General features: G+C 45.3%; 2 pseudogenes; both read left to right on the top strand.

Annotated features, from left to right (window-relative positions):
* Positions 1 to 8,683, top strand: part of LOC121182856 — a 70,107-nt pseudogene extending 61,424 nt beyond the window's left edge.
* Positions 8,684 to 12,569: 3,886 nt separating this feature from the next.
* The window catches only part of LOC121182855, a 63,682-nt pseudogene continuing 51,867 nt past the window's right edge, over positions 12,570 to 24,384 (top strand).

Here is a 24,384-nt window from a genome sequence, read left to right as displayed (position 1 = left end):
GTGACGAGGAGACAGTCTCATCAGAGTTTGCGAGACTGTCGTGATTCATGACAGACTAAAAGTAACCTGTATATATACATTTTAATATCTCTGTTTTTAAAGTGCAAATGCAAAGTAATCAAATGAATTAAATTCATCACTCAGCCCTAACTGTCAGTGTTTGCAGGTGAGATGCCAGCGAACGATCATGTGAACGTTGCTGCGCTACTGAATCCTTCTGAACGATTGCATCGTGTAACAGTATTATGTTACTTCATCTGATACTGGTGTTGATGTCTGACTTGCAGAGGGATGAGGGCAGCTCTTTGGTGGACGAGCTGAGAGTCCAGCTGGCTCAGAAGGAGAGGGAGATACAAATGATGAAAGGAGGAGCAGAGAAGCTCGACTCCCTCAGACAGCAGAACTACCTGCTGCAAAGCAAGGTGCGCAAACATTCACAACACACAAACTTTCAAAACAAAATATGAATCAGCTACTTGTTTGTTTTAAAAAATATTCCTTTGAAATTCATATTGTGTCACATATTGTGTGTTTACCACACTGTGTGATTTAGCGCAGGGGCAGTTGGCTGTAGACTATTTTATTTGCTGTAAGTTGGACTATGAATTATCAACATTCAGAACACCTCATTCTCAGGTTTAGCTGTAGCAGGACCCTCAAGGGTGAATATCCAACAGTGAATGGTTGTAGTGCTGTTGCTACTTTTTCACAATATTTGTCAGCGTTTAAAAGCACAACCACCTGTGAGACTCTCAGTCAAGTATTTTGCCCACTTTGTTGTGTCGTAGATTTATCGAATAGAATTTTAAATGGATAAAACTGCCATTTCTGCCCTTATCTTGAGGGAATGATGAATGTCCTTGAAGAATATCTGTTCCAGAGTGGATGTGACCTGAGACTGGACGTGACTTATGACTCCAGCATAGTAGTGACCCAAAGCATGCAGCCAAGGCAAAGCTGGAGTTACTGTAGAAGCTGAAAGAGCAACAGATGGTTGAGACTGGAGTTAGGCTCAGGGTGATGTTTTGTGTGATCACTTTAGTGTGGGTGTTACAGACTTTGGTTTGAAAAACACACCTGACAGGACATAACAGCTCAACAAAGCTCATAAAAAATGCAGGGTTAAGGATTGAGAAACAAGGAAAGGAACGTAAACAAGGTTATAACTAAAGCCCTGATAGTATATGTATATGATAGTAGCTTTGCATCTATTTTCAGCTGTGTTTTGCAGGCACACTGTGCTTCTACTGCTTGTTGAAAGACAGATTTGCAGATGGTCAGTGCTGAAGAACTCTGAATCAGATACAACAGAAGTGGCCGGTCATGCCTTGTAGTAGCAGTGGTACATCAATATGTAGTAAATAAGCTGTGTTGTTGGTTTTTTCTTTTTTTGACTCCTCAGCTACGAAGTGCAGAAGGAACCAGTCAGAGGAGGAGATGGGCCGAGGCCACAGACCCTGCAACAGAGTAAAAACTCCAACAGATAGATAAAGAAATGAAAGAGCAGGAGGCGCTCATAAAAGGTTACCAGCAGGTTTGTCTCCCTGAACTCTCTTACTTTGACTGTCCTCAGTGCTCATGTCTGTCCTTAGAGGACTAGTGTAGGATTTAGAGGGATCTACTGGCAGAAATAGAACATAATACTAATATTGGGGTAATAACTTAAAACTATGATTGCAGAACAACCTTGTGACTGAAAGTCTTTTATGAAGCTTCCCACTCTAATTCTCAGCACGGATCAGGGCGACTCCTGTGCGTGTGACGTCGCTGTTTTACAACAAAGTCAAAATGATGGTATTTTTTAAACAAGTGTTTAACAGTGGTGAAATTCAAATAGCTGAAAATTGTTTTTGTAGTGTAGGTTATTCAGGCAAATAACTTTCTGGGGTTGTATACAGCATTGTGCAAAAACAATTTTAGACATTTAGATTCTTATCCATCATGAAATACCATCAGTGAGGTGTATGATCAGCAACAAGAACACGGAGTCCTGCAGCAGATGATATGGCCCCCACATCACTGAGTCAGTCTGGGATTATATGAAAAGACAGAAGCAACAGAGAAATTAAAAATTTTCTGTAGCGTACCACTGAGTAACATGCCTCTCCCCCCAAAGTGATGGTAGCCAGATGGTGGCCTGACACTCATCATGTTACTATCACATGACTAGATCTCGAGCATTGTCACACACTGAAAGTAAGATTAATGAGACAGTGCTGAGTTTGTGATCACTAAGGAGCTTCCATCATCACAGTAATCAAAGAGTGGTGCGAGTAAAGTAAAAAGCATCCTGATAATCCGAAGCCCGGCAGAACAGGACACAGCTTTGAAGCACCACATACATTTTTTGTTTTCTTCTTGTGTTTTTTTTAATGTTTGCACTGTTACACCACAGTAAAACTAAGGTACTTTACAGGAGAATGAGAAGCTGTACTTGCAGTTGAAGGCTCAGCAGGCAAAGAGTAAAGCCAACGAGGAGGCCATGTTTAAGGAAAACCAGAGGCTGCTGAGTGAGCTGGATTTCACAAGGTGGGTTCAGGGTACATTATTGTTTGTACGTGTCTACAAAATAAAAATTTCCATTCAAAATGAACACTGGCCCAATTAGGAAACTTTACACATGGTTTTTAAATGTTTTTATGGTTTTTGTTTATCAGGGAGCAGCTGCGTAAAACCCCAAGGCCTGTGGGAAATATCTGTTTGATGGATCACACTCAACGCATTGCAGACTTGTTAGCTCAAGTACATACATTTCAGGTAAGTCCCACTATCACTGAATTACTGTTTGAATGGCAATCTGTTTCAGCCCCATCACTTATCTCTTATAAAAATATGTGTCTGTGTGCAGAGGAATGAGGCTAGGCTGTCTGAGGACATTCACAGACTGAAACAGGAGAAGCAGGCTCTGGAGGTAGACCTGCAGCTGATGAAGAAAGAGAGAGACCTGGCTAAAGCCAAGGCCATCTCCACTTCAGGTAAGACTGGATACAAGACAGGGCTAGAGGTGGAATGACCACAGAAAACTTGGATGTTAAAAGATTAGAAGCAGATCCCAGTTTTTATAAGACCCTTTTTTTTTTACTGTATGTGCATAAGTGATCTTTGTACAACGTGTATCCATCCTAAATGTGCCAGGTGATAAGACCTTTGAGATACGTGTATTGGAGGACAAGCACCGAGAGGAAGTGTCGGCCTTGAAGAAGAAGCTGCAGTGGTTTGCTGAGAACCAGGAGCTGCTGGACAGAGACGCTGGCAGACTGAAGGCTGCCAGCAGAGATAAACCAGCTCAAAGAGCAGGTGAGGCTGAGCAGTCACATGATGTTTATATACTAATTCTCATTTCATTTACCTTCAGGATAAGGTATACAAAGTCTTCATTTCACTGGGTTATCACGTCAGTTCATAGTGTTTATGTGTAGGGTTGGAAAAAAGAATACAGAGGCTTCAGGAAGTAACTTTTTGAACACTTTATTTTGTTGTAGATTAAACTGTACATGAATAAAACTTCCGTTTTTGCCCATCAGTAGACACTCAGTAACCCATAGTGAAAACGTGCTTTTAGAAATTTTGAGAACATGGTCAGGTGCATCCTCTTTGCTTTCATTATCCCCAGGATGAGTCTAGGACTCAGTTGGAGTCCCTGAATGGAACTGATTGAACATACTGAAGTACTTCAGTTATGATTCATTATTTTTTTCAAATAGCTGTATGACAATTGTTAGAAAGCTTCAGCACCCCCCGTGTGCGATCACGTGATGCGACGTTGACGTCATCGCGCGACGTTTCTGTTCTGCCGCGACAAGGACGCGCATAATCCGAGGACAGTGTACTTCGATAGTTAATAGTCAGTCTATAACGCACATAATCCTGATAGTACCTGCAGTTCCAGCCGCTGATGTTTCCAGTTTCAAGTCGCTGATGAAACGTGAGTGTTGCTGTGTCGTATCGTTAAGTTTGTTTACTTATTACCGAGTCGCTATGCTAGTTAGCACTGTGTATTTTTCCGCCGCACGTCGCGGCGTCGTAAGGCTGCATGAAGTTCACTCGTGTATTTACATGTCGGTTCATTTCTATGTGAACAGTAAAGTCATGTGGCGTTATATTGAAAGAGGGAAATGAGAGGAGGTTGTATGTTTGATGTAGAACTTTATTTGAGCCCATGTTAAGTTGTTTATATTTTTTATGTGCTCCTTAGTTGCATTTAATGAGGCGGTATAATGTGTGTGTGTGTCGATGAATTAGCTGAATGCTGTTTTATTGCTTATTTTAGACTACTGTGATGCTGTGAACATCAAAGAGCAATAAATACAACTGGAGCACTGTTCCAAATCCTGTACTTCTTTACCTGTGTCCTGACCGACACAACATCTTGTCTGCTGTTGAACATTTGAGTAATCAGCGTACCAGCTTCCTACCTAACAACAATGTAACAGGTAAAAGGGGTTTCTCGTAGTGAGAATCACCACCTGAATCTGCAGCTCCCTCCTGCTTTATGGAGCTTTATGGTGAGTGTCAGTTCATTGTTTAACTGTCTGACCCACAACTCTACTGTTCTGATTCAGTCTCACCGTTCTCGGGCAGCTGTTTTCAGCAGAAGCTGTAAAAAAAACCCACTGTCCCAACACCTGCTCAGCATCAAACAGATACATTAGAGGCTGAGTTATTGTATCGGTTAAGATTTGCCTTTGGTACCTTAAACCATCTCCCAGAAGGTAAAGGCTCATAGAGTGATTGCAGTGACTGGTGTTCTTTCCTCTCTATAATCTTCACTGCAGTTTGTACAAGACGTAATGTTTGGTGGAATTAACAGCACCATCAGTGCTCCTCCTCTGCTTGGATGCAAACTGCCTGGGATCCAACACTGGATTAATCTGAGCTCCAAGCAGGGAAACAGTGTATTTTTTAGGTTTGTTTGTTTGTTTTTTTCCAGAGTGCTGGGACAGTGTGTGTGGGTCCAGTGCCTGCTGAACACAAATGCATTTTGTAGTGTTTTGTCATCACCAGCTGTAAAAGGAGCAGAAACCTTGTGCTATCAGCTATAATGTGGAGCTGAAAGACAGTTTACACTTTCTCAGTCTAACCTTGTGTGCTGTGTTGGAGATAACAGGTCGTCCTTATTTCAGGTGGAAAAACTGAAAACTGAAAAAGAAGCAGCGAGCAGCTCCGAAAGACAAAAGAGAAATCGGTGGAAACAAAGAAGATGCAGGACCTGGAGAGACAGGTTTCTCACAACAAACAAACAAACAAGCCCCTCCCCCCCTCACAGGTTTATGTCTCTTCATAGTTTAAAGAGTCTTTCTCTCTTTACCAGGTGAAGGAGCTGGAGAAGATACTAAGACACAGAAACCCAAACTTCCTGCCTGCTCTTATCTACGCCGCAGCTAGTGCTGGAGGCAAGGAGCACGCCGACGCTGCTAAGACGTCTCCGCCCGGCCGCATCACCACTCTGCTGGAGCGGAGGATTCAGCGTCTGGAAGCGGAGCTGGAGAACCGTGATGAAAAGGCCAAACACAGTCTGAGGGCCGTGGAACAACGGTTCCACAGAGTGAAGGTACATTTTGTCACAAGGTGGGTTTTGTCAACATTGTAATATCTGAGCTGTGTGGTAGTAACTTGCCAGTGTTTACTCAACAATTAAAATATTTTAGTGTTATCAAAGCAGCATTTTGTTACACTTATATCTACAGCACAATAGAGTGGGCAAAAGGCGAGGAGGTTTGAAATGAGATAAAATTAATAACACAAAAATGAAAAATAAAGTCCATGAGATTCTTCCAGTAACTGGATGTGCCTTTGTGTTGCTTTGTGTAGCTGCACTACGAGCAGCAGATCTCAGAGCTGGAGCAGCAGCTGGAGCAGAAACAGCAGGTTGAAGCAGCAAACTCAGCACCTGAGACAAAGCCGTGGATGTCACAGGTTCAAACTCTGGAGGAGGAGCTACAGCGGGCGAAGGAAACCCACCAAGAGAAAGAAAAAGCCCTTCACAGCCAGGTTGAGTCTCTTCAGCAGCAGCTCGTAAACAAGGTAGGTTAATAAAAACTGTTACAGTAGCTCTAGCACGCTGTTACAGGCTGGTCTGTGGTGTGACAATGAAGGGTTTGTTAAACACAACCTTTAGAGAGAAAAGGTTGAGAGAAATATGACTATAAATATTCTTTTTTTCTGACTTGAATCGGATTAAGCAAAAGCCAAATCTTACCTGGCCGTGCAACCTGATTGTAAACCCCTCCCCCTGCAGGTCCAGCCGAGTCCAAGCCGACACCAGCGTCAAACCGAGGCAGCGTTTGGAGTTCGGATAGAGCGGTTGAACCACGAGCTTGCTGCCAAAACGCGAACCATTCGGGAGCTGAGCCGCACCGTGGAGAGGCTGCAGAAGGAGAGGAGGAGCATGCTGTCCATCCCCAACTCACGAGCAGAAACCCATTCTACAGAGACCAAACGGCAGCCAGGCCCAACAAAGACGCCCTGCTCTGCTACTGCGAGAGAGACATGTGGAGTGGAGGAAACTTTCCCAGCTGCTCAGTATGAGAAGACCTACCAACCCACTGTCTTTGCAGGTGTGGACATTTTGTTATGGTCAGCTTTTACATGCTTCGATGGATACTGTGCCCTGACATTAAAAAGGAAAGGCAGAATGACTAAACAGCTGAATGAGATATAAGATATTTGGATATTTCATTTTAATGTTGTGTCCCTTTGACAGGGAGTCACATCTCTGAGGTTCTGCAGGAGAGCGAGGCTCTGAGGCAGCGCCTGGAGCTGCTGCAGCTGCAGAGTGAGCAGGAGAAGGAGGCGTTAAAGGCTGAGGCTGCGCAAGCCAAGGAGGAGCTCTGCAGGTATGAGCTTCTGTGCAAACACATACAGTAGATGTTTTTCCTGCAGAGCATCAGTGTGAGTGGACATCAGGATATAATGTGGTCTTTTAGGCTGAAGGAGCAATCTGCAGAGCAGCTGTCCTCTATGAAGGCCGAGCACCTCAGGGAGTTAGACCAGCTGCGTATCACCCACGCCCTGGAGCACTCGTCCTCAAAGGTTGCTGAACAGGCCAATCAGCTCAACACTCAGGAGGTACAGCAGAGGATCACTAGCCAACCAGGCTCATTTCCACATCAGGAAATCCTGAACATGTTTCTGTTGCTTTAAACTTTACATGTACCTGCAGATAATGATGAGACATTTGCAAGACCAACTAAAAGAGCTGCAGGGAGCTAAAGAGGCACTGGCAATATCCAGGACCCGAGAGAACGCTTTGCAGAAGCAGGTGAGCAGGAGGTGGAGAGTTGGGGATGGTTCACACAAAAAAACATGTTCTAGCAAAATAAAATCTGTAGACTCCAAGCACCAGATACACATCAGAATGCGCTTATGAAATGACAACACTATGTGCAACATATTTAAATGAAAGTAAAGTAAAGAAAAAGAAAATGTGAGGGAATGGGGGAGTTTGAGTGTATTAGCAGCATATTTTAGCAGCTGTAGCACCAGCTGGGAATATTCTTTTCTACAGAGGTCTAAAGTAGAAAGATCGTTCAGAATCAATATTTCCAAACATTTGCTATTTTGGTTTATAGTCTGTAACTCAAAGCTGCAATGTGTTTCCACACCTCTTCACACTTGGACTCAGTGCATTTGCAGATATGGGTGTTCCTGAGGTTTTCAATTCAATTCAATTTTATTTATATAGCTCCTTCCACAATCAAAATTGTCTCAAAGCTCTTTACAGAGACCCAGAGTCTGACCTCAGAGCAAGTACTTAAGGCGACAGTGGCAAGAAAAAACTCCCTGAAGATAGGACAGCTAGGAATGGAGGAGAGGAGGAGAAATGGCAATGGACAATGTTAGAGGGTCAGCATTTAGATTACAGTTAGTGGATAATGTGTGCTCTGTCTCTATTTCAAAATAAGTGTGTATCTGTTGCACTGAATTATCATGTTTCATTAGATCCAAGAGGGAAAAGTTAATTATTTTGGTTTGTATTTTTTTTTCTTATCATTTTAACATGAAGTCACTGTTTCCACCTTGTGTATAGCTGACCAGACTGCTGAAAGAGCTGAAGGAAGCTAAAGAAGCTCAGAGCCCTGAGGTGAAACTCCTTTGTGGCCTGGAGAGGAAGATCCTCAACATGGAGCTCAGACACCAGCACAGAGAGAAGGAGCTGAAGCAGGTACCCAGGCCAAACACCTTTACCTTTACCCTGTAATTGCTTGCTGCTTTATGAAAAGTCATTTTTTAGGTGCTTTTTGGGGCCGTTTTGGAGCTTTTTCTCTACAGAAACTCAACAAGCTATGACACAGAGCTTCCCATAACCTGCCTGGTTTTTCACAGTGTTTTACAAACATGCTGCCATACATTTGCTTATCAAATGAAAATTAAATCCACCAATTTGCTCATCGCTTGCTCCTGGAAATGTCACATGGTGTTGAAAGTACCAAGCCTACTCCCCACCATCTTACCTCAGTAACTGTGCCTGCAGGTGATTAGTGGGTCATGGCAGGTGCTGGAGGCTAATCAGCAGTCAGAGGTGGAGCACTGGAAGCATCTGGCTCAGGAAAAGAGCAGAGAGCTGGAGGCTTTCCGTGTGGAGCTCGATTCCATCCTGGACATCGTGAGACACCTTCAAAGACAAGGAGTGGTGCTTCCCACTCCTGACCCCCCACCCCCATCACAGCCCTCCCTCAGTTAGATCTGACTCGTAGAAGCCAGTGAAAACTTGTGCACTCTAGCTAAAGACAACAAAAGCAATACTCAGTGTCTCAGCCTGAGACTTGGTTCAGGTGAAAGGACTCTCCTTTGACAGGCAGTGTCAATGGACATTTCTTTCTGTTCCAGACCAGTTGCAGACTCAACATTAGCAATAATTCATGTTTACATAACAAACAGACATAAGGCTACAAGCTGCAGAAACATTTGAAGCTGTGGCTCCGTAAGGAAAAAAAAACATTTGTTTTAATACATATACAAAAGCTACTTTTTTATTTAAATTATTGCAACTTAACTTAACTTAAGGTGTAGTGAAAATAAAGGGTTTTTTTTTTTCAAGTGTCGTCTAACTATGATTTATTGTATTCAGTTAATCTCAGAACCTCAGTCCTGACAGTGTAAACTGTTTAAGCAGTTTAATCCCCAGATTCCCCTTAATCTTAACGCAGAGGATTTATAACATCAGTGCAGTGATTTAGGACACAGGGAACATTTATTAAACAACTGCATCTTTCTTTAAGGTGCTTAACAGTTGCGCCTGTTACTGCTGCAGCAGAGGACATATGTCTGGCATGGGACATGCCTTCTGGGTCTGTTCCCTTTGAGGTTTTCTGGGCACATCCATTCAGTAGGTGACCCCATGGTTAGAACCAGAATCGACAGAAAAAACTACACCTCTGTCCTGGGAATGTCTCGGGTTCCTCCAGGAGGAACTGGTGAGACTAAAAGCTCAGGGGTCACAACGATTATCAGGAATTTATTAGGAAATTCCTCCATGGGGGACAGTGTCAGTCAGTCAAAACAAGCTCCTTTATCAGGAACCAGTTTGATACCCAATCTATTTCCTAAAACTATAAAAAGTAACCTATAAGTCATTTAAAATTCTTTGATCTCAGTGAACTAAACGTCTTCTTTTCCTGTGTTTAGTCACAAAGTGGTTCAGCATATTATCCATGTTAAGTTGGAATCAAACCAATGGTGTCTGCTAAGTTATCCCATCTGATGAGCAGCTGCTCTCAGCTCTCCAACTCTATGTGAAATCATTGTGGTTATTGGTGTTTCCTGCCACTCTCGTCCCGCCCATCTAGAATGATTGGCAGCTCTGGCTCTCCCAGCAGCAGGTCACCCTCTCCTACCGTTGAGCTCTGCTCAGAGCTCACACAGTTAGGGATGCTGAAGTGGGCCAGCAGGATCGCTTCTTTCTCCCTCCTGTTAGCTGCCACTTCCAGCTCCTGGAGGAGCAAACCGTCCCCCACCTCCAGGCTGCTGCTGGGCCTCCTGTTGGAGCCTCCTGATGCTCCTCCACCCACACCACCAGCTGACATCCACAGGGGTCTGGAGCTCACCTGACCCTCCTTGGTAATATAACACTGGAAGAGAGAGCAGGATGGGTCCAGATCTCTAGGCCGGGGAGGAGGGGCTCCACTGTTGAAGTTGGTGTCTGTGTATCCAATCACATGCAGGTGCTTCTCACATGGCTGTCCACTGCTGCACACATGGAAAGGAGAAGATACAAAGAGAGACAGAATGCAGTGTATGTTAATTTTATGATTCATTTGAACAGTACACCAATGGCCATTAGCTTCTGAAAACCAGAGCTGTAACTGATCTTTTGACCTACTGACTGTGGCAGCTCACTCTCAGTGTGCTGTCATTTTAAACAGTGTCCAGGCAAAACATATTGGAGTATGTTCCTCTGACATTAAAGGACAGATACACATTTTTTTTGAGTCTGTCTAAAACAATGTAGCTGTACTTCTGTCAGTTAAAAAATAAGGTCAGGAAAAATGGAACCAGCATGGTTTAAAACAAACAAGCTGTTATTTAACATGAAAAAGTTATGTCAGTCAAAGGTCACAGTCAAGTTGATATAGGCTGTTGAGGAGCAAGTTAATTTTACAATTCCTTGGGTTACTCCTGTTACAGCTCTTGTTGTCACAGGACTCCTTGTATTTCCACTAGACATTACTCTTCATATTCAAAATCCCACTGTAACTACAAAAATAACTAAATAGGGGGGCGGTAGTTACACTCGCAGCAGCAGTAGCACATGAACAGGAGAGCAGGAGGGGCAGAGAGAGAGCTAGGGGCTACAAGAAAAGACAACATCGACGCATTAGAAAGGTATAGTTAAATGAGTGACACCAAGGAAAGAAACAAAATCTGGAACCATTTCAGTTATACTGATAATACAAGGGCAGAGTGTAGTGTCTGCAAGAAAAGAATTTCATATAGAGCCGGCTCCACAAACAACCTGCACAGGCACCTGAGAATTGTTTGTTTAAAAGAAAAAAGCTGAAAGTTTAATATTGTTAAAATTTGAATTTTAAATATTTTTTTGTATTTTTTATTATTTATTTTTTATGTGGAGTAAATGAAGATTATTTATATATAAATAAAAAATACATTAGTAATTAATTCTTTACATATTTTTACATTATTATTGATAGTAAATTAAATAGTATGGCCTCAAAATGGGCAAAAAAAAAAAAAGGTCATAGTATAGTAAGGCTTCAAAATGGGCCAAAAAACGGTCATAGTATAGTATGGCCTCAAAATGTCATAAAAATGGTCATAGTATAGTAAGGCCTCAAAATGTCATAAAAATGGGAGTTGTTTCGACCCCCCTTTTTGTGGTACTTTTTGTGTAGCTGAAGTTGGTGTTTACGGTTGTTAAGAGTGTACAGGGCTTGGAGTTTTAACCAGGTTCAGTTTTGACCGATCCTCAGGCGAGCAAGATAGAGACATGGGACCTACCCCCCCATTTGTGTGTACCCCGAGGGTTAAATGGTTCATTCTATTTTTGGTTTGTTTGAGTTACTAGTGCAGAGAGTGCTTTTGCTGCTGGTGCCACTGGTGTTGCTGAGTGGTGTCCTGTGAGGCTGGGTCCAAAAGGGGCTGCCCATAGAAGTGCAGCCATTATATGGAGGGAGCGGCCATACTGGGCTGGACCAAGTGGATGCCACATCATGGGGGGAAATTAGGGATTTAGTTTGTATAGTTGATTATTTCTTTAGACTGTTAGTTGTTGATTTGGATTGTTTAGTTAGTAGTTAAAGATATTCATTACTGACAGGCTGATTGTCTGGTTTTGTTTATTGTTGTCATGTTTGTTGTTTGTAAATCCCCCTTTTTGTTAGGATAATGGCCTTATCAACCATTATACATGTGTCCTTTGTTTTTCAGTGTGTAGGTCTGTTTGTCTTCTGTTTGTCAGTTGGTCTGTTCAGTTACTTGACTTTGTATTTCTTTCAGTATAGTTCTGTTAGGTTGAACTCTTTTAGGGATCCAAGTTTGTTATATTTTGGTTAAAATATTTCTTTGCATCTTTTTTGGGGTAAATAAAACCCTCTTTTTGAAGAAATTCATCTGTGGTCCTCGTGCTTGCCAGCTTGGTCCCTTACATTTGGTGGCAGCGATGGGATCAGCCAGTTGAGGACACAGGCATTTTTTTTACTTTTTTGTCTTCCCCTCCATTTTGTGAAGGCATGCACCGGGGAGGAAGAGTTGCAGGAGGCCCGGGAGATGGAACGAAAGGAGGAAGTTACACGGCAGGAGCAACGGTATGAAGCACTTCAAAATCGGTTCAGACTTTTACACACCCTTTGGAGACTCCTGATTCAGGTAACGATTTCCAGCAGGCCCAAGCTGCAGGCTCATCGGAGCCCAACTACTCTGCCAATAATCCATCAAGCCAGGTTCAATTATCTCACGAACCCAGACTAGAAAAATTAACAGAAAATGATGATGTTGAACACTTTCTCATTGCATTTGAAAGGATTGCAGCAGCATGTCAGTGGCCAAGATCTGACTGGGTTTTCCGACTCATTCCACTCCTGACTGGCAAACCCAGAGGAGCTTATGTTAATATGGATGTGGATGATTCCCTTGAATATGATGAGGTCAAAGCTGCTATTTCGAAAAAATATGATATTAACCTTGAGACCTACAAGCAGAGGTTCCGCTCTCTAGATGTCAGACCTGATGAGAGCCCCAAGGAGTTGTATGTGAGGCTGAAAGAGCTGTACGGGAAGCGAACCCAACCAAGAAATTGGTGAAATAATCATTATGGAACAGTACTTGAGATTGTTGTCTCCTGAACTCCAGGTTTGGGTAAAAGAGCATGGTCCAAAGTCAGCGGCTGAAGCTGCCACTCTAGCTGATGTGTTTGTGGCTGCTCGGAAAAAGAATCAGCCATGGAGTAACCATACCTGGAAGGCGGGGAAGGATAGCCGTAAGCCTGCACCCCCTCAACACCACCAGAGGTCATCAGCAGGCGTGGGTAAGCCTCCGGTAAGGAGAACCAACAGGTGCTATTGATTGAATTGCTTCTAGCCAAACACCCATTTGTTATCTGTGTGGACAGGAAGGCCATATTAAACCAATGTGCCCAAAGAATCCAGCTAAGCTCACTCAAATGTGTTTTGTACCACGACAAAGTGTTGACATTAAGCCTCAGGGTAACCAATCCATGAAAACGACTGATGTAAAGATAAATGGAGAAAACCTCAGAGCCCTGATTGATACAGGCAGTACTCAGACTCTTGTATACAGAAAATATGTGTCAGCTAATACCATCTGCACTCTTGAGACAATCCCCATTTCCTGTGTACATGGTGATGAGAAGTCTTATCCCACGGCAGATGTTTATGTGGAAGTGCAAGGACAGAGCTATCTGCTAAATGTGGGAGTTACAGATAACTTGCCTTTTCCAGTGGTTTTGGGGGATGACCTGCCGGTGCTCTTTGATTTGTTGAATCCTGTGCAAAGCTGTAATGTTGCAGTCACCAGGGCACAGTCTCTAGGTCTTAGGGTTCCGGAGTTATGAGCATTTGAAGTTCCCCCATATAAGTGAGTTGGGAGAGTGAAAATTTGGGATTTAACCAGGGTCAGTTTTGACCGATCCTCAGCAGAGCAAGATAGAGACATGGGACCTTGTCCTACCCCCCCCCCCCCCCCCCCCATTTGTGTGCACCCCGAGTCCAACGGTACCACCCTTGAGTCTCTAGGACTTAGGGTTCTGGAGTTATGAGCATTTGAAGTTCCCCTATATAAGTGAGTTGGGAGAGTGAAAATTTGGGGTTTTAACCAGAGTCAGTTTTGACCGATCCTCAGCTGAGAAAGATAGAGACATGGGACCTTGTCCTACCCCCCCATTTGTGTGCACCCCGAGTCCAACGGTACCACCCTTGAGTCTCTAGGACTTAGGGTTCTGGAGTTATGAGCATTTGAAGTTCCCCCATATAAGTGAGTTGGGAGAGTGAAAATTTGGGATTTAACCAGGGTCAGTTTTGACCGATCCTCAGCGGAGCAAGATAGAGACATGGGACTTTGTCCTACCCCCCCATTTGTGTGCACCCCGAGTCCAACGGTACCACCCTTGAGTCTCTAGGACTTAGGGTTCTGGAGTTATGAGCATTTGAAGTTCCCCCATATAAGTGAGTTGGGAGAGTGAAAATTTGGGATTTAACCAGGGTCAGTTTTGACCGATCCTCAGCGGAGCAAGATAGAGACATGGGACTTTGTCCTACCCCCCCATTTGTGTGCACCCCGAGTCCAACGGTACCACCCTTGAGTCTCTAGGACTTAGGGTTCTGGAGTTATGAGCATTTGAAGTTCCCCCATATAAGTGAGTTGGGAGAGTGAAAATCTGCCTAAGTGTGAAAGGCCAAAAGTGTTCCCCCAGAAAGTGTTTAGGAACACATTTCAGAGCCCTAGGAGTGGTTTGGACCCCCCTTTTTGTGGTACTTTTTGTCAGGTTGAAGTTGGTGTTCACGGTTGTTAAGAGTGTACAGGGCTTGGAGTTTTGACTAGGGTCACTTTTGACCGATCCTCAGCGGAGCAAGATAGAGACATGGGACCTTGTCCTACCCCCCCATTTGTGTGCACCCCGAGTCCAACGGTACCACCCTTTAGTCTCCAGGACTTAGGGTTCTGAAGTTATAAGCATTTGAATTTCCCCCATATAAGTCAGTTGGGAGAGTGAAAATTTGGGGTTTTAACCAGAGTCAGTTTTGACCGATCCTCAACGGAGAAAGATAGAGACATGGGACCTTGTCCTACCCCCCCATTTGTTTGCACCCCGAGTCCAACGGTACCACCCTTGAGTCTCTAGGACTTAGGGTTCCGGAGTTATGAGCATTTGAAGATCCCCCATATAAGTGAGTTGGGAGAGTGAAAATTTGCCTAAGGGTGAGAGGCCAAAGGTGTTTCTCCAGAAAGTGTTTAGGAGCATGTTTCAGAGCCTTAGGAGTGGTTTGGACCCCTCTTTTTGTAGTACTTTTTGTCAAGCTGAAGTTGGAGTTTAGGGTTGTTGAGAGTGTGCATGGCTTGGTGTTTTAACCAGGGTCAGCTTTGACCGATCCTCAGGGGAGAAAGATAGAGACATGGGACCTTGTCCTACCCCCCCATTTGTGTGTACCCCGAGTCCAACGGTACCACCCTTGAGTCTCTAGGACTTAGGGTTCCAGAGTTATGAGCATTTGAAGATCCCCCATATAAGTGAGTTGGGAGAGTGAAAATTTGCCTAAGGGTGAGAGTGTTTAGGAGCACGTTTCAGAGCCTTAGGAGTGGTTTGGACCCCTCTTTTTGTGGTACTTTTTGTCAAGCTGAAGTTGGAGTTTAGGGTTGTTGAGAGTGTACATGGCTTGGTGTTTTAACCAGGGTCAGCTTTGACCGATCCTCAGGGGAGAAAGATAGAGACATGGGACCTTGTCCTACCCCCCCATTTGTGTGTACCCCGAGTCCAACGGTACCACCCTTGAGTCTCTAGGACTTAGGGTTCAGGAGTTATGAGCATTTGACGTTCCCCCATATAAGTGACTTGGGAGAGTTAAAATTTGCCTAAGTGTGAGAGGCAGGGGCGGAGCCAGGGGGTGGCCACGGCCACCATAGATTGATCTTAGGTCCACCCTCCCACCACCGATTTACCGGCTTTTTTGGCGAAACCATCTCTGTACATCGGTGTTCCCACAGGGACGCAATTCAACAGTGCACCTCTAACGAGTAGATCTCCACCAGAACAGATGGTGGCAGTAATGCATTTAACCTGAATGTCAACTACCAACAGAATTGCAGGAGAAGAAGTAATTATTGAAGTTCACCTGGGGTTCCCCTCTCATTATCTATGCACTGTTTACTTGCATTACCAGTGAAGAAGAGTGGACTTTTCTCCGTTTCCAGAAGTCGGAGGTAAGTTTGATTTACTATGTGTGAAATGTTTATTGTCTTAATGTAGGCTATGAATAACTTGGCTATGCTGGGGTTGAAACAGATATGGCAAAGTTTGCTAATTGAGGCTTTTAACAGTATGAAAGTCGAAACAGTTTCACCGTGTCACTGCTATTGAAAAAAAAACAGTTACTACATGACAGTCACTGCCTGTATAAGTCAGTGAGTGACTAAGAAACACCATTAAATCAGCCACCCCTGTGTAAGCAATGGTGTCAGTCTGGCCACCCCTATGAAAATTGTCTGGCTCCGCCGATGGTGAGAGGCCAAAAGTGTTCCTCCAGAAAGTGTTTAGGAGCACGTTTCAGAGCCTTAGGAGTGGTTTGGACCCCTCTTTTTGTGGTACTTTTTGTCAAGCTGAAGTTGGTGTTTAGGGTTGTTGAGAGTGTACATGGCTTGGTGTTTTAACCAGGGTCAGCTTTGACCGATCCTGAGGGGAGAAAGATAGAGACATGGGACCTTGTCCTACCCCCCCAATTGTGTGTACCCCGAGTCCAACGGTACCACCCTTGAGTCTCTAGGACTTAGGGATCAGGAGTTATGAGCATTTGAAGATCCCCCATATAAGTGAGTTGGGAGAGTGAAAATTTGCCTAAGGGTGAGAGTGTTTAGGAGCACGTTTCAGAGCCCTAAACAGAGTGTACATGGCTTGGTGTTTTAACCAGGGTCAGCTTTGACCGGTCCTCAGGGGAGAAAGATATAGACATGGGACCTTGTCCTACCCTCCCATTTGTGTGTACCCCGAGTCCAACGGTACCACCCTTGAGTCTCTAGTACTTAGGGTTCCGGAGTTATGAGCATTTGAAGATCCCCCATATAAGTGAGTTGGGAGAGTGAAAATTTGGGGTTTTAACCAGGGTCAGTTTTTACTGATCCTCAGGGGAGAAAGATAGAGACATGGGACCTTGTCCTACCCCCCCATTTGTGTTTACCCCGAGTCCAGCGGTACCACCCTTGAGTCTCTGGGACTTAGGGTTCCGGAGTTATGAGCATTTGAAGATCCCCCATATAAGTGAGTTGGGAGAGTGAAAATTTGCCTAAGGGTGAGAGGCCAAAAGTGTTTCTCCAGAAAGTGTTTAGGAGCACGTTTCAGAGCCTTAGGAGTGGTTTGGACTCCTCTTTTTGTGGTACTTGTTGTCAAGCTGAAGTTGGTGTTTAGGGTTGTTGTGAGTGTACATGGCTTGGTGTTTTAACCAGGGTCAGCTTTGACCGATCCTCAGGGGAGAAAGATAGATACATGGGACCTTGTCCTACCCCCCCCATTTGTGTGTACCCCGAGTCCAACGGTACCACCCTTGAGTCTCTAGGACTTAGGGTTCCAGAGTTATGAGCATTTGAAAATCACCCATAGAAGTGAGTTGGGTGAGTGAAAATTTGGGGTTTTAACCAGGGTCAGTTTTGACCGATCCTCAGGGGAGAAAGATAGAGACATGGGACCTTGTCCTACCCCCCCATTTGTTTGCACCCCGAGTCCAACGGTACCACCCTTGAGTCTCTAGGACTTAGGGTTCCAGAGTTATGAGCATTTGAAGATCCCCCATATAAGTGAGTTGGGAGAGTGAAAATTTGCCTAAGGGTGAGAGGCCAAAAGTGTTCCTCCAGAAAGTGTTTAGGAGCACGTTTCAGACCCTTAGGAGTGGTTTGGACCTTTCTTTTTGTGGTACTTTTTGTCAAGCTGAAGTTGGTGTTTAGGGTTGTTGAGAGTGTACATGGCTTGGTGTTTTAACCAGGGTCAGCTTTGACCGATCCTCAGGGGAGAAAGATAGAGACATGGGACCTTGTCCTACCCCCCCCATTTGTGTGTACCCCGAGTCCAACGGTACCACCCTTGAGTCTCTAGGACTTAGGGTTCTGGAGTTATGAGCATTTGAAGTTCCCCCATATAAGTCAGTTGGGAGAGTGAAAATTTGGGGTTTTAACCAGAGTCAGTTTTGACTGATCCTCAGCGGAGCAAGATAGAGACATGGGACCTTGTCCTACCCCCCCATTTGTGTGCACCCCGAGTCCAACGGTACCACCCTTGAGTCTCTAGGACTTAGGGTTCTGGAGTTATGACCATTTGAAGTTCTCCTATATAAGTGAGTTGGGAGAGTGAAAATTTGGGGTTTTAACCAGAGTCAGTTTTGACCGATCCTCAGCTGAGAAAGATAGAGACATGGGACCTTGTCCTACCCCCCCATTTGTGTGCACCCCGAGTCCAACGGTACCACCCTTGAGTCTCTAGGACTTAGGGTTCTGGAGTTATGAGCATTTGAAGTTCCCCCATATAAGTGAGTTGGGAGAGTGCAAATCTGCCTAAGTGTGAAAGGCCAAAAGTGTTCCCCCAGAAAGTGTTTAGGAACACATTTCAGAGCCCTAGGAGTGGTTTGGACCCCCCTTTTTGTGGTACTTTTTGTCAAGTTGAAGTTTGTGTTCACGGTTGTTAAGAATGTACAGGGCTTGGAGTTTTGACCAGGGTCAGTTTTGACCGATCCTCAGCGGAGCAAGATAGAGACATGGGACCTTGTCCTACCCCCCCATTTGTGTGCACCCCGAGTCCAACAGTACCACCCTTGAGTCTCTAGGACTTAGGGTTCTGAAGTTATGAGCATTTGAAGTTCCCCCATATAAGTCAGTTGGGAGAGTGAAAATTTGGGGTTTTAACCAGAGTCAGTTTTGACCGATCCTCAGCTGAGAAAGATAGAGACATGGGACCTTGTCCTACCCCCCCATTTGTGTGCACCCCGAGTCCAACGGTACCACCCTTGAGTCTCTAGGACTTAGGGTTCTGGAGTTATGAGCATTTGAAGTTCCCCCATATAAGTCAGTTGGGAGAGTGAAAATTTGGGGTTTTAACCAGAGTCAGTTTTGACCGATCCTCAGCTGAGAAAGATAGAGACATGGGACCTTGTCCTACCCCCCCATTTGTGTGCACCCCGAGTCCAACGGTACCACCCTTGAGTCTCTAGGACTTAGGGTTCTGGAGTTATGAGCATTTGAAGTTCCCCCATATAAGTGAGTTGGGAGAGTGAAAATCTGCCTAAGTGTGAAAGGCCCAAAGTGTTCCCCCAGAAAGTGTTTAGGAACACATTTCAGAGCCCTAGGAGTGGTTTGGACACCCTTTTTGTGGTACTTTTTGTCAAGTTGAAGTTGGTGTTCACGGTTGTTAAGAGTGTACAGGGCTTGGAGTTTTGACTAGGGTCAGTTTTGACCGATCCTCAGCGGAGCAAGATAGAGACATGGGACCTTGTCCTACCCCCCCATTTGTGTGCACCCCGAGTCCAACGGTACCACCCTTGAGTCTCTAGGACTTAGGGTTCCTGAGTTATGAGCATTTGAAGTTCCCCCATATAAGTCAGTTGGGAGAGTGAAAATTTGGGGTTTTAACCAGAGTCAGTTTTGACCGATCCTCAGCTGAGAAAGATAGAGACATGGGACCTCGTCCTACCCCCCCATTTGTGTGCACCCCGAGTCCAACGGTACCACCCTTGAGTCTCTAGGACTTAGGGTTCTGGAGTTATGAGCATTTGAAGTTCCCCCATATAAGTGAGTTGGGAGAGTGAAAATCTGCCTGTGTGAAAGGCCCAAAGTGTTCCCCCAGAAAGTGTTTAGGAACACATTTCAGAGCCCTAGGAGTGGTTTGGACACCCTTTTTGTGGTACTTTTTGTCAAGTTGAAGTTGGTGTTCACGGTTGTTAAGAGTGTACAGGGCTTGGAGTTTTGACTAGGGTCAGTTTTGACCGATCCTCAGCGGAGCAAGATACAGACATGGGACCTTTTCCTACCCTCCCATTTGTGTGCACCCCGAGTCCAACGGTACCACCCTTGAGTCTCTAGGACTTAGGGTTCCGGAGTTATGAGCATTTGAAGTTCCCCCATATAAGTGAGTTGGGAGAGTGCAAATCTGCCTAAGTGTGAAAGGCCAAAAGTGTTCCCCCAGAAAGTGTTTAGGAACACATTTCAGAGCCCTAGGAGTGGTTTGGACCCCCCTTTTTGTGGTACTTTTTGTCAAGTTGAAGTTTGTGTTCACGGTTGTTAAGAATGTACAGGGCTTGGAGTTTTGACCAGGGTCAGTTTTGACCGATCCTCAGCGGAGCAAGATAGAGACATGGGACCTTGTCCTACCCCCCCATTTGTGTGCACCCCGAGTCCAACGGTACCACCCTTGAGTCTCTAGGACTTAGGGTTCTGAAGTTATGAGCATTTGAAGTTCCCCCATATAAGTGAGTTGGGAGAGTGAAAATTTGGGGTTTTAACCAGAGTCAGTTTTGACCGATCCTCAGCTGAGAAAGATAGAGACATGGGACCTTGTCCTACCCCCCCATTTGTGTGCACCCCGAGTCCAACGGTACCACCCTTGAGTCTCTAGGACTTAGGGTTCTGGAGTTATGAGCATTTGAAGTTCCCCCATATAAGTCAGTTGGGAGAGTGAAAATTTGGGGTTTTAACCAGAGTCAGTTTTGACCGATCCTCAGCTGAGAAAGATAGAGACATGGGACCTTGTCCTACCCCCCCATTTGTGTGCACCCCGAGTCCAACGGTACCACCCTTGAGTCTCTAGGACTTAGGGTTCTGGAGTTATGAGCATTTGAAGTTCCCCCATATAAGTCAGTTGGGAGAGTGCAAATCTGCCTAAGTGTGAAAGGCCAAAAGTGTTCCCCCAGAAAGTGTTTAGGAACACATTTCAGAGCCCTAGGAGTGGGTTGGACCCCCCTTTTTGTGGTACTTTTTGTCAAGTTGAAGTTTGTGTTCACGGTTGTTAAGAATGTACAGGGCTTGGAGTTTTGACCAGGGTCAGTTTTGACCGATCCTCAGCGGAGCAAGATAGAGACATGGGACCTTGTCCTACCCCACCATTTGTGTGCACCCCGAGTCCAACGGTACCACCCTTGAGTCTCTAGGACTTAGGGTTCTGAAGTTATGAGCATTTGAAGTTCCCCCATATAAGTCAGTTGGGAGAGTGAAAATTTGGAGTTTTAACCAGAGTCAGTTTTGACCGATCCTCAACGGAGAAAGATAGAGACATGGGACCTTGTCCTACCCCCCCATTTGTGTGCACCCCGAGTCCAACGGTACCACCCTTGAGTCTCTAGGACTTAGGGTTCTGGAGTTATGAGCATTTGAAGTTCCCCCATATAAGTCAGTTGGGAGAGTGAAAATCTGCCTAAGTGTGAAAGGCCCAAAGTGTTCCCCCAGAAAGTGTTTAGGAACACATTTCAGAGCCCTAGGAGTGGTTTGGACCCCCCTTTTTGTGGTACTTTTTGTCAAGTTGAAGTTGGTGTTCACGGTTGTTAAGAGTGTACAGGGCTTGGAGTTTTGACCAGGGTCAGTTTTGACCGATCCTCAGCGGAGCAAGATAGAGACATGGGACCTTGTCCTACCCCCCCATTTGTGTGCACCCCGAGTCCAACGGTACCACCCTTGAGTCTCTAGGACTTAGGGTTCTGGAGTTATGAGCATTTGAAGTTCCCCCATATAAGTCAGTTGGGAGAGTGAAAATTTGGGGTTTTAACCAGAGTCAGTTTTGACCGATCCTCAGCTGAGAAAGATAGAGACATGGGACCTTGTCCTACCCCCCCATTTGTGTGCACCCCGAGTCCAACGGTACCACCCTTGAGTCTCTAGGACTTAGGGTTCTGGAGTTATGAGCATTTGAAGTTCCCCCATATAAGTGAGTTGGGAGAGTGAAAATCTGCCTATGTGTGAAAGGCCCAAAGTGTTCCCCCAGAAAGTGTTTAGGAACACATTTCAGAGCCCTAGGAGTGGTTTGGACCCCCCTTTTTGTGGTACTTTTTGTCAAGTTGAAGTTGGTGTTCACGGTTGTTAAGAGTGTACAGGGCTTGGAGTTTTGACCAGGGTCAGTTTTGACCGATCCTCAGCGGAGCAAGATAGAGACATGGGACCTTGTCCTACCCCCCCATTTGTGTGCACCCCGAGTCCAACGGTACCACCCTTGAGTCTCTAGGACTTAGGGTTCTGGAGTTATGAGCATTTGAAGTTCCCCCATATAAGTCAGTTGGGAGAGTGAAAATTTGGGGTTTTAACCAGAGTCAGTTTTGACCGATCCTCAGCTGAGAAAGATAGAGACATGGGACCTCGTCCTACCCCCCCATTTGTGTGCAACCCGAGTCCAACGGTACCACCCTTGAGTCTCTAGGACTTAGGGTTCTGGAGTTATGAGCATTTGAAGTTCCCCCATATAAGTGAGTTGGGAGAGTGAAAATCTGCCTGTGTGAAAGGCCCAAAGTGTTCCCCCAGAAAGTGTTTAGGAACACATTTCAGAGCCCTAGGAGTGGTTTGGACCCCCCTTTTTGTGGTACTTTTTGTCAAGTTGAAGTTGGTGTTCACGGTTGTTAAGAGTGTACAGGGCTTAGAGTTTTGACTAGGGTCAGTTTTGACCGATCCTCAGCGGAGCAAGATACAGACATGGGACCTTTTCCTACCCCCCCCATTTGTGTGCACCCCGAGTCCAACGGTACCACCCTTGAGTCTCTAGGACTTAGGGTTCCGGAGTTATGAGCATTTGAAGTTCCCCCATATAAGTCAGTTGGGAGAGTGAAAATTTGGGGTTTTAACCAGAGTCAGTTTTGACCGATCCTCAACGGAGAAAGATAGAGACATGGGACCTTGTCCTACCCCCCCATTTGTGTGCACCCCGAGTCCAACGGTACCACCCTTGAGTCTCTAGGACTTAGGGTTCTGGAGTTATGAGCATTTGAAGTTCCCCCATATAAGTCAGTTGGGAGAGTGAAAATTTGGGGTTTTAACCAGAGTCAGTTTTGACCGATCCTCAGCTGAGAAAGATAGAGACATGGGACCTTGTCCTACCCCCCCATTTGTGTGCACCCCGAGTCCAACGGTACCACCCTTGAGTCTCTAGGACTTAGGGTTCTGGAGTTATGAGCATTTGAAGTTCCCCCATAAAAGTCAGTTGGGAGAGTGAAAATCTGCCTAAGTGTGAAAGGCCCAAAGTGTTCCCCCAGAAAGCGTTTAGGAACACATTTCAGAGCCCTAGGAGTGGTTTGGACCCCCCTTTTTGTGGTACTTTTTGTCAAGTTGAAGTTGGTGTTCACGGTTGTTAAGAGTGTACAGGGCTTGGAGTTTTGACCAGGGTCAGTTTTGACCGATCCTCAGCGGAGCAAGATAGAGACATGGGACCTTGTCCTACCCCCCCATTTGTGTGCACCCCGAGTCCAACGGTACCACCCTTGAGTCTCTAGGACTTAGGGTTCTAGAGCTATGAGCATTTGAAGTTCCCCCATATAAGTCAGTTGGGAGAGTGAAAATTTGGGGTTTTAACCAGAGTCAGTTTTGACCGATCCTCAGCTGAGAAAGATAGAGACATGGGACCTCGTCCTACCCCCCCATTTGTGTGCACCCCGAGTCCAACGGTACCACCCTTGAGTCTCTAGGACTTAGGGTTCTGGAGTTATGAGCATTTGAAGTTCCCCCATATAAGTCAGTTGGGAGAGTGAAAATTTGGGATTTTAACCAGAGTCAGTTTTGACTGATCCTCAGCGGAGAAAGATAGAGACATGGGACCTTGTCCTACCCCCCCATTTGTGTGCACCCCGAGTCCAACGGTACCACCCTTGAGTCTCTAGGACTTAGGGTTCTGGAGTTATGAGCATTTGAAGTTCCCCCATATAAGTGAGTTGGGAGAGTGCAAATCTGCCTAAGTGTGAAAGGCCAAAAGTGTTCCCCCAGAAAGTGTTTAGGAACACATTTCAGAGCCCTAGGAGTGGTTTGGACCCCCCTTTTTGTGGTACTTTTTGTCAAGTTGAAGTTTGTGTTCACGGTTGTTAAGAATGTACAGGGCTTGGAGTTTTGACCAGGGTCAGTTTTGACCGATCCTCAGCGGAGCAAGATAGAGACATGGGACCTTGTCCTACCCCCCCATTTGTGTGCACCCCGAGTCCAACGGTACCACCTTTGAGTCTCTAGGACTTAGGGTTCTGAAGTTATGAGCATTTGAAGTTCCCCCATATAAGTGAGTTGGGAGAGTGAAAATTTGGGGTTTTAACCAGAGTCAGTTTTGACCGATCCTCAACGGAGAAAGATAGAGACATGGGACCTTGTCCTACCCCCCCATTTGTGTGCACCCCGAGTCCAACGGTACCACCCTTGAGTCTCTAGGAGTTAGGGTTCTGGAGTTATGAGCATTTGAAGTTCCCCCATATAAGTCAGTTGGGAGAGTGAAAATTTGGGGTTTTAACCAGGGTCAGTTTTGACCGATCCTCAGTGGAGAAAGATAGAGACATGGGACCTTGTCCTACCCCCCCATTTGTGTGCACCCCGAGTCCAACGGTACCACCCTTGAGTCTCTAGGACTTAGGGTTCTGGAGTTATGAGCATTTGAAGTTCCCCCATATAAGTCAGTTGGGAGAGTGAAAATCTGCCTGTGTGTGAAAGGCCCAAAGTGTTCCCCCAGAAAGTGTTTAGGAACACATTTCAGAGCCCTAGGAGTGGTTTGGA

The sequence above is a fragment of the Toxotes jaculatrix genome, chromosome 6 (genome assembly GCF_017976425.1).
Source record: "Toxotes jaculatrix isolate fToxJac2 chromosome 6, fToxJac2.pri, whole genome shotgun sequence".
NCBI classification, from domain to species: domain Eukaryota; kingdom Metazoa; phylum Chordata; class Actinopteri; family Toxotidae; genus Toxotes; species Toxotes jaculatrix.
Note: the sequence above shows the minus strand (reverse complement) of the source record. Positions and strands in the feature narration are given on the sequence as shown.